The following is a 14,958-nucleotide window of genomic DNA, read 5'->3' as shown; positions in this document are numbered from 1 at the left end:
AATCAATATTGAACTGTTGTATGGAATTTACGTTTGCTGTAAAGGAATTGGATACAGATTGCCCCGGACTGAATACTTTGGATTAAAAGTGGACAACGAGAATAACTGGGTTTATGAACAATATTCAACTTTGAACTTTTGATGTGCTCGGATTGGAAATTTGATACAGTGATCTAGTAGCACCACTGCTACCTGGGTTTTTCCACTCACCGTTCTTCCCGCCAACAGAAGCCTTGCCTACACCAGGACCTATTTAATGCAGGCTGCACTGCGATTGCATCAGTAGGCACCTGGCCACCTATTTTGCAACTTGCCTGTGGACTCCAGTTCCTGCCTGTTCCAGACTGACCCAGTGACAGCGCCGCTGCTGGCCGGGTTTTCCCACTCACAGTTCTTTCCGCCAACAGAAGTCCCACCCACCCCAGGACCTACTTAATGCAGGCTGCGCTGCAACTGCATCAGTAGGCACATGGTCACGTAGCCTGCCACTTGCCTGTTGCCTCCAGTTCCTGCTTGTTCCAGACGGATCCAGTAAAAATGCTGCTGCCTGGGTTTTCCCGCCCAGATTTTCCCACTCACTGTTCTTAAAAAAAACAATAAAAAACTTGCATGAGCCCTTCTCATCACACGTGCACTATGCAAGCCCTCCACCGAATTATGGAACCTAATTGCCACCCTCACACCCGACATAGTCTTCTTCAAGACATGGATTAACCCCCACATCCGCCCCAGGCATTGCCACAGCAACCACTGACAGATATAAAATCACTCACCAGGACCACTCTTCAAACAGATGAGATACCACTTCAAGCTGTAGATCCATGCACACAAGGCTTTACACAACCAAGGACTTGCCTACATCAACCACCGCCTGAACTTCCACCAACCGCCAAGAAGACTATGCTCCGCCTCTCTCTCACTTGCCCATACTCCCCACATCTACCAAAGCAGAAGTGGAGGACTCTCCTTCTCCCACATAGCAGGAAAGACCTGGAACCTCCTCCAACGCAACTCAGGGCCATCACCTCACTTCCAGAATTCCAAATGGCCCTCAAGGCCTGGCTGTTCGAATAAGCCACCAGGACCTGCAAGAGGCTATTCTGTGATTAGCCACACTTTATAAATCCCGATTGATTAGTTGGTAGCACTGGCCCATCCTCTTAGAGACGGAAGAGGACAGTGGCAGAATAAGATGGCTTTGGATTGGCTTTCCGGTAACCAACTCCCTGAATCTTCCAGATGGAAACAAAAGATTACATTTGTAGCTTGACCTGAGGACTCAGCCTTATGCTAAGAAACTGCAGCTCCAAGAGAGCCTTGAAAAAAAAAAAGATAAATACATTTGGCTGTGAGCTGTGAAGAGATCCACGGATTCTTTTTTAATGGTATAACGTTTCTAACTCTGCAGGAGGAAAAACTCTTGTAATCTATGGTCTGCGATAATACTATGAACTGAATATTTTCTGATGGAATGTGAGATCATTTCAGTAAGCTTGCAGTAAAACCAAGACTTAAAACGTTCCGGAGGATGGGGAACAGCCTGCTCTCTGAATCATCCAGATAATGGCAGCTATGAACTTTCTGCAATCATAGAAAGGTATCACCAGGGTGGTAATTTTGTAAACATGCACAACCATGAATTTAGGTCAAACGGGAGCCTACTAAACTGTAAATGCTGCTCCTTTCAGAGACTGAACTACCTAGGACTTTGGCACAGAGAAGTGTAAGGTAAGCCTCCTGTGCATATACTGAACACAACCAGTTGGCATGGACTGCTGCCAACACACGGGCCAAAGTTAGCAACTTGACATTCCCATAGAACTGAACTGTTTGACAGGGCACACATCCAGAATTTAGTTGATTTCTCACTATAGGTTTTTCTCTCTAGAAGAGTAGGAATTGTAGCTCTGCCACCTTCAAGGCAAGGGACTGATCGTATGGCCCCAAAGAGGACCCTCTCCACTTCTTCCAGAAGTGCTAATGACACCAACTAAAACAAAAATGACCCTGAACATGCTAGCCAAGGGAGGCTGGAGTGTCTACAATTTGTTGACCAAAAGCATTCATGAGTCTTAATGATCTTGGTCAAAAACTGGTTGTGGAAAATAAGCTTGCTCGACTTCACCTCCCATCACCCAACCACACCGGAGTCACATGTCTCCTGAGATAGAGTGGGATGAAAGATTTGGACTATAGGGAAGTCACTTAGATTTTTTGTTCGCCATCGAGAGTGGAGGGGGTTGGGAGGTGGGAGCTTGATTTACCTCAGAAGTTTCTCCCCATGGCCAGTAAAGTCAAAAAAGGAGTGACTGGCCAGAGGCTTGGGGACAAACCTAATTCTTGCCTTGAAACTCTGAGAAATGTTGCAAACTGAAAGAAGGTTTAGGGTCTATCGGGTGCCACTCTGTTTAAACTCAGCAATTTGATTACAAATGTGCCTGTTCTCGTATTGTGGGAATACCTTATATATTAACAAAGGAAGTCACTGTCAACAAATTGCAATTTTATTACTAGCTCATGGGTCTTCTATTTTAATTTCAAACTCTACAAACGATTATGTTGACTCATGAAACTACTAGTGTACATTGTGCATTATATGGGGTCAAAGAAGTCTCTGGCAGCTTTTGCGCCGTCACATCTTTGATCAAGTATCAAATATTCAAGAATTTCCTGAGCTGGTAGAAAGCTTGTCATTAAAGTTTTGCCGAATGAATAACCCATATCTGATCACAATCAAATTTGCATTAGCTTGCTTAAAAGGAAGTCCAACACACTGGTAAATTGTCTTCTAGTACTGAAGGCATGTCACATCGTGTCAATGTAGGAGGCCAATTTTTTTCCATTCAGAATAGCGAACATCAACACTACTAGCTGAACTGAGGGCAAGGATTCCCACAAGCAAAAACGGTGTCATCCCTGAGTGGCCTGTATTTGTTGTCAGAGACGTAGAAGCATCGAGGCCAAAATTGTTGTAGCATTGCTATTATTCTATTGCCAGTGGGAAGGGATGTATCTCATTTTGTTTTATAAATTAGAAACAAGATGCCCTCTAAATACAGCAAGCACGTACCTTAATTCAATATAGTATGTAAAGTTTGGAAAAAAAATAATACCACACCAGCATTGATCAGTTTTAAAAGAATGATTAGACCATCTGTTTTTGCCCTACAGCATTTGAACTTTCACTATTATTTACAGCATTTTCTTTGTATCATTATTGTGACTATTTATGACGCATTAAAGTAGTTTAATGACAATACATAGTTTTCTCTCTGGCAAAAGTACCTTGATACAGACAAATATAGATTGGGTGATGGATCATCTATTAGTTTAAGAACAATAATATGGAATATTACCTTACCTGTAACTCCTATTCTCTTGTAGGGTAATTTCTATTACAGTCATCGGCACTCAATAGTCCCGCCCAGTGTTGAGCCCATTTTGATGGTTGGCGCACTTAGGCCTTCGTGATTTTTTCTACAAAATGTTTACAGTCCAAATGGGAGTCCCTTTTTCCACTGCACACTAGGATTTCAGAAGCTGCCTAGGATCTGTAAATTCCCCTAAAGGGAACAGTCAAACTGTAGAAGGTTTTATTATTTGCTGGATAGATTGGAAAAAAGAGCTGTGCATTAGTGCATATGTGTTTCCCTAAAAATAGTATCAACAACATGTTTCTGGGGCTTAGACCACCATCCTTTCAGCAGCAAAGAGTTGTAAAAGAAAGTTTCTTTGCATTTTTTTTAACGGGTAAATCCTTTTTCTATTTTTCTTTGCTGCTTCAACCTATTAGCAGTTTGTGGTGTTAACAAGTGTGACACTCATGGGTGAAACCGGAAAACTATACATTTCCGAAAACTAGACAACATTCTGAATTCAGTAAGGGATTGTTTTGGGTTTTCCAACAGAAACCAACTGTTTGATAAAAGCCAGAAGAAAATAAGTAATATTTTGCCCAGATGGCCGATGTACAGAATTAACATACCATTACCTCCGTGAGACCCTTCTGGTTGCAGGGATTAGTGTTTCTTTGTTATACAAAAACATGCAATACTCCAAGCCAATAACTGAGCTGCTGCAGCTTGTAAGGATGCAACAAATCATATTGTAAAATCTAAAAAATGAAACATGGGAATGAAGGAAACCTATGTATTTTCTTGAGTAAAGGAAACTGGTTATTTGTATACCTCTGTTTTTGATTCAGAGGACATTTCCAAATGTGATTTCTTGTTCATTAGCTTACACTTGGAACTCAATAACGGTGCACTGCAAACTTCCAACTGTGGGAAAAACCTCATATTTTTCCTCTCATTTCTGCGAGGGAAACTTTGTGAAACTTCTGGAATTTGTGAAGGTCCATATAATTGCTACCACTCAATGTTCCCACACTTCTACTTGTTAAAATGGTACCCAACTCATGTAGCTGGGTCTTGCTGGGCCAGCAGGAGAAGGTCACCTGAACTCCACCATGTTCTTTTTTTCAGAACATGTTTTCCATGCCAGTAAGGGCACTCTCCGCCATATATCAAATAAAATCATTTCCTGGCGGTCTAGTTGGCCTTATGATCCCCGGGGGTTGGGGATAATCACCATCTAGCCATCCCTTGGCTTGGGTCAAAGGCTGCTGTGCCTGGGGTATACTCTCTGACCCCTGGAGTGACAGGCTGGATGTAAACACTGCCTATCCACCCCTTGGGGACAGAAAGACTCCTGTTCCTGACGGTGGCGGAGAACGACAGGCCCTCACCCTGTGATGAAGCTGCTCATCGCAAACAGTAAAACCAAAATATTCCCAAGTGTTCTACAGGGATTTACTTGAGGTGTACTCCCCTATTGAGCTTTACCATGCAGGTAAGTTTTTTTAATTTGATGGCATAATTATTCTGTCATTTAAAAACAAAAATTGGATTCAAGGGTTAATGGATGGGTAAGGCTTAAGGCTGGTAAGGGCTATAAACTGGTGTTTAGGGATCAAAGATAACTAAGGGTATGTGTTAGGAAGAGGTTTTTAGGGTTTGATGTTTAGGTACATGTAAGCATAAGGGTAGGAAGGGGAAAATTTAAAAGGGTAGCAGAGTGTATGTATATATATATACCACAGAGTACAGGAGGAGAAGGGGCGGTGTTGGGGTTAATAACTCCACACTGGGCGAGCTGGGTTTCCATGCTTGCCCCTGCCGTGAAGTTTCCTGAGCTTTGGGGGTTGATGCGGTCTGGGGACCCAAGGGGGCATCCGAGTTCAAATACCACATAGCTAATTGGACCTAATGTCACCGTGGTGCCCTGAAATTCCGCTCATTTATTTTACCCCCGCATTACCTACCTGGATGAAATAAAGAACTCTGGGAGTTGCAGTGCGCCCACATTACGTGATCTGCAGCAGGTGAGCATGGACACAGGCTTTGGGGCGGAGCGGACCACAGCATATCAGCATGTGCCAGGACATTTAAAACCACGCTGGCGTATACATCTGCTAATGACTCTGGGCGCTGAGGAAGGTTTAACGAAGCCGAAATGCATTTGCCATGTAATATAACTGAATAAAGATGCCACCGTGGTTTTTTCCCCTAATGTGGCCTTTGCTCTTATATATATGTATATATATATATATATATATATATATATATATATATATATATATATATATATATATATATATATATATATATATATATATTACCTACTGGCGGTCACCAGTAGGTAGTTCCAGTTAGGACCTATTTTCCATAGGAAATCCGTAACATTCTATTTGGAATAACTTTGGCGCCGGTTGACAAATCTTTGCAAAATTTTAAAAACTAGTGGGCGCTCCGGTCCACTCCTATCCTGAAAGTCTAGGGGTGATTCGCGAAGCGGGGGATGAGAAAAAAGGGGGTCCAAAAACGTGTTTTCCCCATGCAATTTTACATAGGAACAGTTCATCGTGGCTACAGCCCGAACTGCTGAACGGAATTACACCAAATTTGGCAAAGAGGTAGTCCTTGGTTCAGACTCGTGCCTTTTTCTTAAATGGTGTAAATCCGTTCAGTTGTTCCTGAGACAATCACAATTAAAAGTACATATATATCTCTGGCCGTGGTGGATCCGCGCATCCTGAGCGCACCCTAAGCGCACCGTCCTGATCACTCGCTGAATGCTAATTGGCTGTCAAGTGGTTGTCAACATTCGAAACCAGGAAGTGTGGACAGCCATTTTCTGCCTCGGTAGAGGCTAGGGTCTAGACATCAGTGGAACAAGTGTTCAAAAAGTATAAAGGGGGCAGGTTAGAAATGTCTTGACCCTCTAGACCTGCTTAGGGGGTCCCACAAGGAACCCTAGGGCCGAACATTATGTATATATATTTTTTTAATACCTGAGAAATGTGAGCAGGGTGCATGGATCCGCTGTAAAAAAAATAAACACGAAGCGCAGGCTCCTGTGCTTGTTTAAAAATGTGTTACCTGGGGGGGCCAAATCCCTGGGTCTAAAATATTAAATGTTATGGGGGTCCAGAGGGACCCTGTAGCCCGGGGAACGCCATCCCTCGGTGCTACAAAATAAACGGGTGGGGGCTCAAAGGTACTACCCCAGAAAAATACTTGTGTAGGGGGGGGCTTTAAGGCCCTCTCCAGCCCCGGGGACCGCTACTCTTTGGGGCTTTAAAAAAAAAAAAAGGGGGGGGGTTCAAAGGTCCCTCTAAGCTCCGGGGATCACCACCCTCCGGGGCGTTTTAAATTGTGGGAGGGGGGTTATGCGGCCCCCATTCTGGAGCAGTCGAGGGCCCTGGGGAACACCACTCCCTAGGATCGGGTCCCGCTGTGTCTCGGGGGGCCTACCCCCGGGATACTGCTGTTTGGTATGGCAGGGCGGGAGTCGAGATTCCCGCTCTGTCATAGCAAACTTGAGGGCATATTAACAAGGGCCATTTTGCCGCTTATTTTAAAAAAAGGCAAAAATGTGCTGAAAATTATATCGCCCTGTTTACTGTTTAGGCATATATACAACATTGGGGCCAGTGGATGGAGCCCTAATGTCTCTATGGTCCTAGCCAGCCACCCGCGTACTTCTGAAGCCGCCATTACTTTTCCACATGGGGACCTGCGAATATGCAGCTCCCCATGGGGAAATGCAATCTGCTTTACATTTTGAAAGAGTGAGCAGGTAGCCCTGTTCTCTCTTTCAAAATACAAACCAAGTTTGCTATGGCAGGGCGGGAGCTTCCGCTCACACCCTGCCTTAGCAAACAGCAGTGTAGAAAAAATCTTCGGATAACACAACATTATCACCGTTTTAGCGGCAGTTTGCTGCAGCTAAAGCGGCTATAATTTTAACGCCGTCCTTGTAAATATGCCCGAAAGTTTAGGAATGTCGACCATCCCGATTCCCATTTAAATAGCCACAAACTATTTAGTGAAGTGCACACTGTGACACGTGAAGCAGCAGTGTCTGATTGGGATCGATAAAGAATTGCCCATTGCTGAGTACAGGGTAGGCACATTGTACATGGGGTTTTGTAACACCAGTGACTATTGCTCGCGCCCTCCCTTGAGGTTAATTCGAAGAGTTGTGTACTTCTTTTGCTCCTAATATACACATTGTTCTGTCGTCTCGGTTTGCTTTCTCCTCTGTCATGTAGAGGACTTTGGGTAAATATGATAGTTTCTGTACAGCCAGCACCTTTGAACTCTACCCCTAAACTGCTTACTGCCTTTTACCATAGTAACAGTTCATGGAACACTAAATTGAGCACACAGGTCACAAGTTCAGCACACATTGTTGCTAATCCAAACAGGAAGTGTGCTTGACTTTTAATTTTTTTTCCATAGGAACCGTTAATCGCAGCTACAGCCGCTGGTAAAGAGTTAGCCCCGGTATTACACTTCTAGTTATAAACATCATTCTATCCTTAGTAAAACTTTGAGCCCCTTCAGTGATTCTTTTACAAATTAAGGGGTATAATTTTAGCGGCTTCCTTGTAAATATGCCCCCAAGTACTGTGCAAATGTCAGATGTGAATTGGGAGCAGAACGGTACAGAGATGTTTTGTAGTCTAGGAGACGGCCACCTTCCCGAGAATTATTTACTAATTGTTCGAGGAGTTCGAGGCAACTTAAGTCCGGGAATTGTCATACTCAGGATCTTTATTTTAATATGCAAGGAGTGCCTCGGCCTCAGTGGTGCTAGGCAGTGTCTTATTTGTTTAATAATCACACGGACAGTACTTATGGTGTTATAAACTGATACACTCATAGAAGTATTGTAGTTGTATAATTACTCAGAAGTTATGTGCCTAAGAGTTACTTACAATATTTTTAGAAGGTGCACTGTAATGTTAAATAGTTTTGTTTTTAAAATCTTCTCTAAGCAGATGATTATCAAAATAAATAATAGTCAAATGTTGTCAGAAAAAGAAGACGTATACACCCAGTTCTTTTTTTATTATCCTTTATTAAAACAGAAATAAATAAATAGAAACGTAACTTTAATAGAACAGTATAATAAACAAAACGTGAGATGGACTCCAGTGGTAGCAGCGTAGGTAACCTGCAAAACAAAAATTAAACAGAAGTATGTGTGCTATGTCAAAGAGGTAAAAAAAACTAGTTCGAATGAAAGGATCATAGTGAAAATGGAAGGGAGGGTAGTGGGTGGAAGTGAGAAGGGGAGGGAGAGTTAAAAGTAGAGAGGCAGGAGGAAATAGAGCGTCAGCTTATTGCACTCAGTCTTTAGTGTTTACTGTTCGTCACTCGTTTGTCTAGGAGGCAGGGATCTGCGAGATAGAGTGTGGTTTAAGAAGTCCTTAAAATTAAATACATGAAGCCAAAGACCGGCTTTGTTTGATAATATAGACCTATTGTGTGGCGCAGTGGCCAGGGCGACTGACGCTGGACGCTGGAAATCACGGTTCGATCCCGGCTCCGGTGGCACGGGTCTGCCCAGTACCATGCGACTCTGGGCAATAGCTCGCTTAATCTTCCCAATGGCCCCCAGCACCGGGATACCCCTTCGGGGGTGATTGGTGCGCTATACAAGTACTGAATTTTATAATTTATTTATTATTACTTACTGGAAAATCGCAGGAATGCACCTGTGCCCCCAGAGTGCTGCACCCCAGTCCCTACCCCGCAATGGGCTCAATTGTAGGTCTTGCACACTGAGGCTTCACAGCTCACCTGCCACCACTGGTGGTCCCGCGACGTGTTGCTGCAAGCTCCGAGTCCGGGATACATTTGTATGGAAGAGCAGGTCTCCCCAATGGAACTGTGTCTTGATACTGCCATGGAAGGTGTTAGAATGCTGAGGGCATAATTGCAGGAGAGAGTTCCCGCTCAGCCCCTCTCAGCCAATCATTAATCTCTGTAAAGAGAGAAGTAATTTAATGGTGGAAACATTTGCAGGTAAATGAATGTTTATTTTATGTTTGGTAGAAAATAGGAGTTGAGTGCATCTTTCGTTTTTGAAGTACGATTAATCGTTAGTGATAATCGTGGTTCAAAGAGGAGTTGGAATGCACAAGAAAACACAAGGCTAAATTATAATATATTATGCGAATGATAATATACATAGGAATAGAGTGTATGCTAGAAGTTTAATGTTCGCGTGGAATGCAGTGGAGTGAGCCTGTGTGCATGTACACTCAGTAAGGAAGTAACTAAAGTGTCTGTAGAGCAGCGCTTGTTGCTGGCTGAGGTCTATAGTACGGTCCAGTAGGTCCTTAAAATTAGATCGATGTTAATGAATGAGGTGAGAGATTACATCATTACGGAAGGCAAGATCACTTTTTCCCACATGCACACTCAGGGCAGTGCACCCCACTCCTGCAGAATCACCCTCATTAGGAGTCTGAACGGCAGCGCTGCTCGCAGGCTTAGGCCGATCTTATGGTATAAATAGTATTTAAAATGAGACAGATGTGACTGAATTGAGGTCAAACATCACAAATTAACATAACACTTGGCAATATTGCTTATTCGCACGTGCGCAGCGTGCCTGGTGCATACCACCCCTCTCGTAGGTCCGTGTTGAAGAGGTGTTTGTAGGGAAGTGCCCGCTGGCTCAGATCTACAGTATGGTCCTACAGGATTCAGAGATGAGACAGAATGAGGTGAGAGATCACGTCATTATGCAGGACAATATCATTTGTTCACACCATGTTTAATTGGAGGCCTTGTGCACCTAGGCCGCTCTGCTTAACTTTTGCAAACACTGCATTTAGAGGAGGTCACAACTTGAATTCTGCTTTGGATCTACACTGCAGAGAGTGTTAAATTGAGCCTTGATTTATTTATCTGCAAGTGAACAGCAGGGTTCATAACTTGAAAAGAGAAAGATTGTAAGAGAGAGGAAGAGAGAGAAAGAAAGACATTGAAAGTGTGAGAGAAAGAAAGTAATAGATGGAGCAGGAGAGGTAGTGTTTATACTGGAGAAAATCTTCGCAGCTCACCTTTTTGCCACCGGTGTGTGTCCAACCGCATGCCGGGTTATAGTGCACCCTCAAGATTAGTGATCTGAAAGATAATATACAATTAATAAATGCAGAGAACATACAAGTGCACACGTATATTTCTGCATTACGCCTTTGCACACCCAGGCTACTGTATTACATCAACTCCCACTGCAAGGAGATGTTTGTGCGCCCTTTTCCTCCCAGGGTGCTATACTCCATGCACTCCCACTGCATAGCGATGAGTTCTCATTACTGCTCACCCAGACTGCTGCACCCCATCCACTCCCAGTGTCCGGAGATGAGTGCCCTTTCCTGCGCACCCAGACTGTTGCAACCTATCCACTCCCACTGCCCGGAAGTGATTGTACATTCTTACGCACTCAAGTTGCTGCACACTATCCACTCTCTCTGCCCACAGTTGACTTCTCGTTGCTTCGGAAACAAGTTTCACTGCTCACCTTGTGCCACGGGCGTGATTCAAAGAGGGTTCACCACGTGTCGAAGCAACCTTCTTAGGCGTTGTTACAATGGCCACGCATCATCGCAGATTCCTCAACATTGAGCTTTGGATGTGTTGGGGGGGGGGGGGGGGGGGGGGGGGAACGCAAATTTGTGAAACACAACCTGCTAGATAAAAAGGAAGATAGGATTGTGTGTCATTTGTTCATTAAAGGAGAGAGGAAGAGAGAGAGTGAGAGACTGGCTCTGAAAAGAATATTCGCAGTTCACCTTTCTGTCACCGGTGTGTCTTCCGCCACGTGCCGGGACATAGTGCACCCTGAAGCTCCACATCTAAAAAATAGTCAAAGAAAGATGTTATGATTGGTAATTGCCACTATCTTAATGTGTAGTAGAATAACATCGCCCTTTCACACACCTTCCCCCCCCAATTAAAAATACAACCATTTGTACAGTTCCAACTTGCTTAATGGGATTCAATTTATGAACAATTAGTAGAGTAGTAATGTTTTCCATCCGGTTATAGAAAACAAATGGTGCGCAGTCATACACGTGGCTTCAATCATCAAACCCTTGTCTGGGCACAATAATTGAAACCTCATGTGCTATTGGAGTCTATTACGTGCAGCAAGCGCGTAATAGATACCAATAGGCCATGGACGGAGCAATGTGCCCGCTTCTGGCCAATTGCGTGCAGTCTCTTAGAATAAGTCGCATGCAAAGGCCAATGGTTTAGCACGGAAGGAAACAGACACGCACGAGCGTGTGCGATTCGTAAGTTAATTTCATATCTCCGTTTTTTTACATAGAAAATGTCTCGCGCTGCGTGAGCAGTGCTGTGCACTCCAACGAAGGCACAAGCTATACTGCACACAGCAACGGAGGCGTGAGTCCTAAATGAATTGAGAAAGGAAAGGTTGTTAAAATAAGATGGTAAATTTAAATGTACATGGTATCATCTACTTCGCTACGCATGTGGGAGCGACGGACATTTGACCGACTATAAAAACTTTCCTGCTATTGGAAGAAAAAAATACAAATGCAATAAGATAGGGTATGTAGGACTGCGTACGCCTAAATCGCTGCGTCGCGTTTTTGTATCCAGTCTGCTGTATCGAATCTACTCCCTCCGGTGCGCACCCAGGCCTCACTGCTCACCTTTTTGCGGACAGAGCACCTTCTACATCATGCAGTCCCGCTCTGCCACCAAGAAGTCTTACATTTGGTGCGGAGTCTTGATATTGCTATGGCAAAGGACATACTCGTGCACTCATCATCATCGCAGGTTCCTCACCCGCTCAGTCCTTACGGTACCACTAACTGAGCGCCCAAAGAGGCAATGCACGTGGTGGTGGGCCCCCCTGTTCGGTAGTTCGGGCCTACATGAGGCGTCCGAACCACCAGGACCGACCATCACAGCGCTTGCAATGGGAGCAACTCTAAAACGGCGTAGAGCACGTGCGCCCAGTCTTTTTTATTGGTAGGGTCACATGTGTTGTGATGCCTGTGCTGGATTGTTGTGGTGTGGGTGTATACCAGTCATGAGGTAGTGTGTGTGTGCCGTTCTGACAACTAGACCAGGAACTAGCAAATCACTACAATGAAAATCTGGGCCATGTAGCGTTGTTGTGTTTTCCTTTAAGCATAAGGGAGTGGGCTGGCCTGACTTATGCCAGTGCTGAGCAAGGCTGTGAACAATGACTCTGGAGCTATGGGCGTGGCTCCGTCGTGAGCTATATGAGAAATCACCTGATTATGGTGTCTGTGTTGTAGCGCTGCCGTCACCCGGGTCTTAAATGCAAATGTGTCATTATGTCTGTGAAGTCCCACAACATGGCCAACATGGAAGGTACGGGGAATCACTGACCCTACATTCATCCATAGTTCCACACACAAAAGATGGTGGACATGACGCATTTCTGTGAATATGAATGTTTGTTGTATATTCAGTGCAGTGTTGTCGCTGTAGTAATACAGGGCTATGAAAGCTTTAGGTTGCAGTTTTTGGCACATGAAGGGTAGCTCATCTGTTTATACTGTCGAACTTGGTGCTGGAAATCAGTGTTTGAGCGAGTCGCGTCCACATCCTGTTATTGTAGACAAATCACGTAATTTACGCGTGCCTGAAAATGTACTGTAAATACGGTGCTCATGTAATTCGCTGACATAGTTTTGGGTCGACTTCATGCTATATAAATATGCTACGAAAAAAAAAACTCGGGCAATAGCACACACTTATACATTTACTATACACTTTGCTTGCAGTATTATAATGATCCAGTTTCTACGTTCGTATTTGTAGAATGAGCGAGAGAAAGTTATATAACCGAAGTTTTTGTTACTGCCAGAGATAAGATGGTTGCATACGCTGTTTACAGCACAATATAATGTGGTATGGGCCAGGGGCAGCATTTTACAAACATAATGAATACACAGACAGATAGTTGAAGTGGGTACGGGCACATGCGCTCGACTCCATTTTAATGCGTCGCTGTTGGTAAAAAGTACAATAGTAATCATTTTATCATTCACAGATATTCCATCATAAACGGTTTATGACTTCAGCTGTACAAAGGTAGGAGCACTACATATGAAATAATACACAAAAGATTCTATCGTTAAGGGTTCATGGTGCGGTTTGTGTGGAGCCTGCGATGATGCTTGGTCCAGGCAGAATGCACTGGTAAGAATGTCTTTGGACTACTGAATTTTGCCTCAATAAGGCCACGTGGCGATTATTTATGGTGTACTAAGTTAGTGGTACGTCTGGTGCTCAGCATGTGCTCACCCTGCGATGATGCGTGCTCTGAACGGGCTGCACTGGAAGCATTGTCTGTTGCCTACTGGACTGAATCATCTGTAATCATGATTTAAATAAATGACGAAACATATATGGAATACGTTGTCGAAATATGTAGGTTTCAGGGACATTATAGTTCAAATTGTGACCTGTGCAGTCCGCAGTGTAGACTGCCATTCAGTGTTCCTTTGCACTTGCAGGGTGAATTTTGTTATTCAACTAAACCTATAACTGATATAAAAGAAGTTCTTGAAGGAAGCATACTAAAGGGATATTGTGTAGGTTTGAGGGACGTTATACTTAGTTTGGTACTGCACTCTGCAAATAATGAATCAAGCGTCTATTTAATTGTGAGCTCTGATGACCGCAATGTAGGCAGGAGGCAGCGGTTAGCAAGAGCCCATGGCCAGTTGGCTTTGTCTGCAACCAGCGATGATAAATGGTGCACTGAGTTAGTGGCACCTGAAGCATCAATGTTCTGTGGAGCCTGCGATGATGCGTGCTCCGGCCAAACCGCACTGGTAGCAATGCCTTTTGCCTACTGAATTCTGCGTTAATAAGGCTATGTGGCGATGATTTATGATGCACTGAGTTAGTAGTCATTTTGGCGCTTACTGTGTACGTACCCTGCAATGATGCATGGTTGGGGGGGCACAGTAATTGGTCTGTCTTTTGTCTATTGAATTCTGCATCAATTCGATTTAAAAGTGATAGTATGCCTCATTGCCGACATAAAACTGTTCACTCTTCTTTGCGATGATTTATGGTGCACTGAGTTAATAGTATCTTTGGCGCTGAGCTTGTACGTACTCTGCGATAATGCGTGGTCCAGGGGGGATGCATTCGGACCAATGTCTTTTGTCTATTGAATTCTGCCTAAATACGGCCACGTGGCGATGACTTATGGTGGACTGAGTTAGTAGTACCTTTAGCACTGAGAGTGTACGTAACCTGTGATTATGCGTGGTCCGGGGGGGGGGGGGCGCACTGGTAGCAATGTTTTTTGCCTAGTGAATTCTGCTTTAATAAGGCCACGTGAAGAGGACTTGTGGTTTAGTGAATTAGTGGTACCTGAAGAACTCAGCATGTGTGTACCCTGCGATGATTCGTTGTTCGGGCGGGTCGCAGTGGCACAATGTCTCTTGCTTACTGGAATGAGTCATGTGCAATCGCCATTCCACCTGAATCATGAGCCCTCACAATGTAGATCGAAGGCAGTAGTCAGTACTGACATTGAGGAATGTTTTTTGTCACATCCTTTAACAAAATCTGA

The 14,958-nt window shown here is 44.1% G+C and overlaps 1 protein-coding gene and 1 long non-coding RNA gene across 3 annotated transcripts in view; both read right to left on the bottom strand.

Annotated features, from left to right (window-relative positions):
- The window catches only part of PCMTD1 (protein-L-isoaspartate (D-aspartate) O-methyltransferase domain containing 1), a 454,916-nt gene that overhangs the window by 362,449 nt on the left and 77,509 nt on the right, over nucleotides 1–14,958 (bottom strand). The gene's annotated exons all lie outside the window — the stretch shown is intronic.
- Nucleotides 9,181–10,989, bottom strand: LOC144827296 (uncharacterized). Its single transcript, XR_013610124.1, has 3 exons — nucleotides 10,885–10,989; nucleotides 10,424–10,487; nucleotides 9,181–9,336 (listed from the first exon to the last, which is right to left on the bottom strand). It is a non-coding gene; the product is annotated as an uncharacterized LOC144827296 (long non-coding RNA).

The sequence above is a fragment of the Lissotriton helveticus genome, chromosome 4_1 (assembly GCF_964261635.1).
Source record: "Lissotriton helveticus chromosome 4_1, aLisHel1.1, whole genome shotgun sequence".
NCBI classification, from domain to species: domain Eukaryota; kingdom Metazoa; phylum Chordata; class Amphibia; order Caudata; family Salamandridae; genus Lissotriton; species Lissotriton helveticus.
This window is presented reverse-complemented; position numbering and strand designations above follow the sequence as displayed.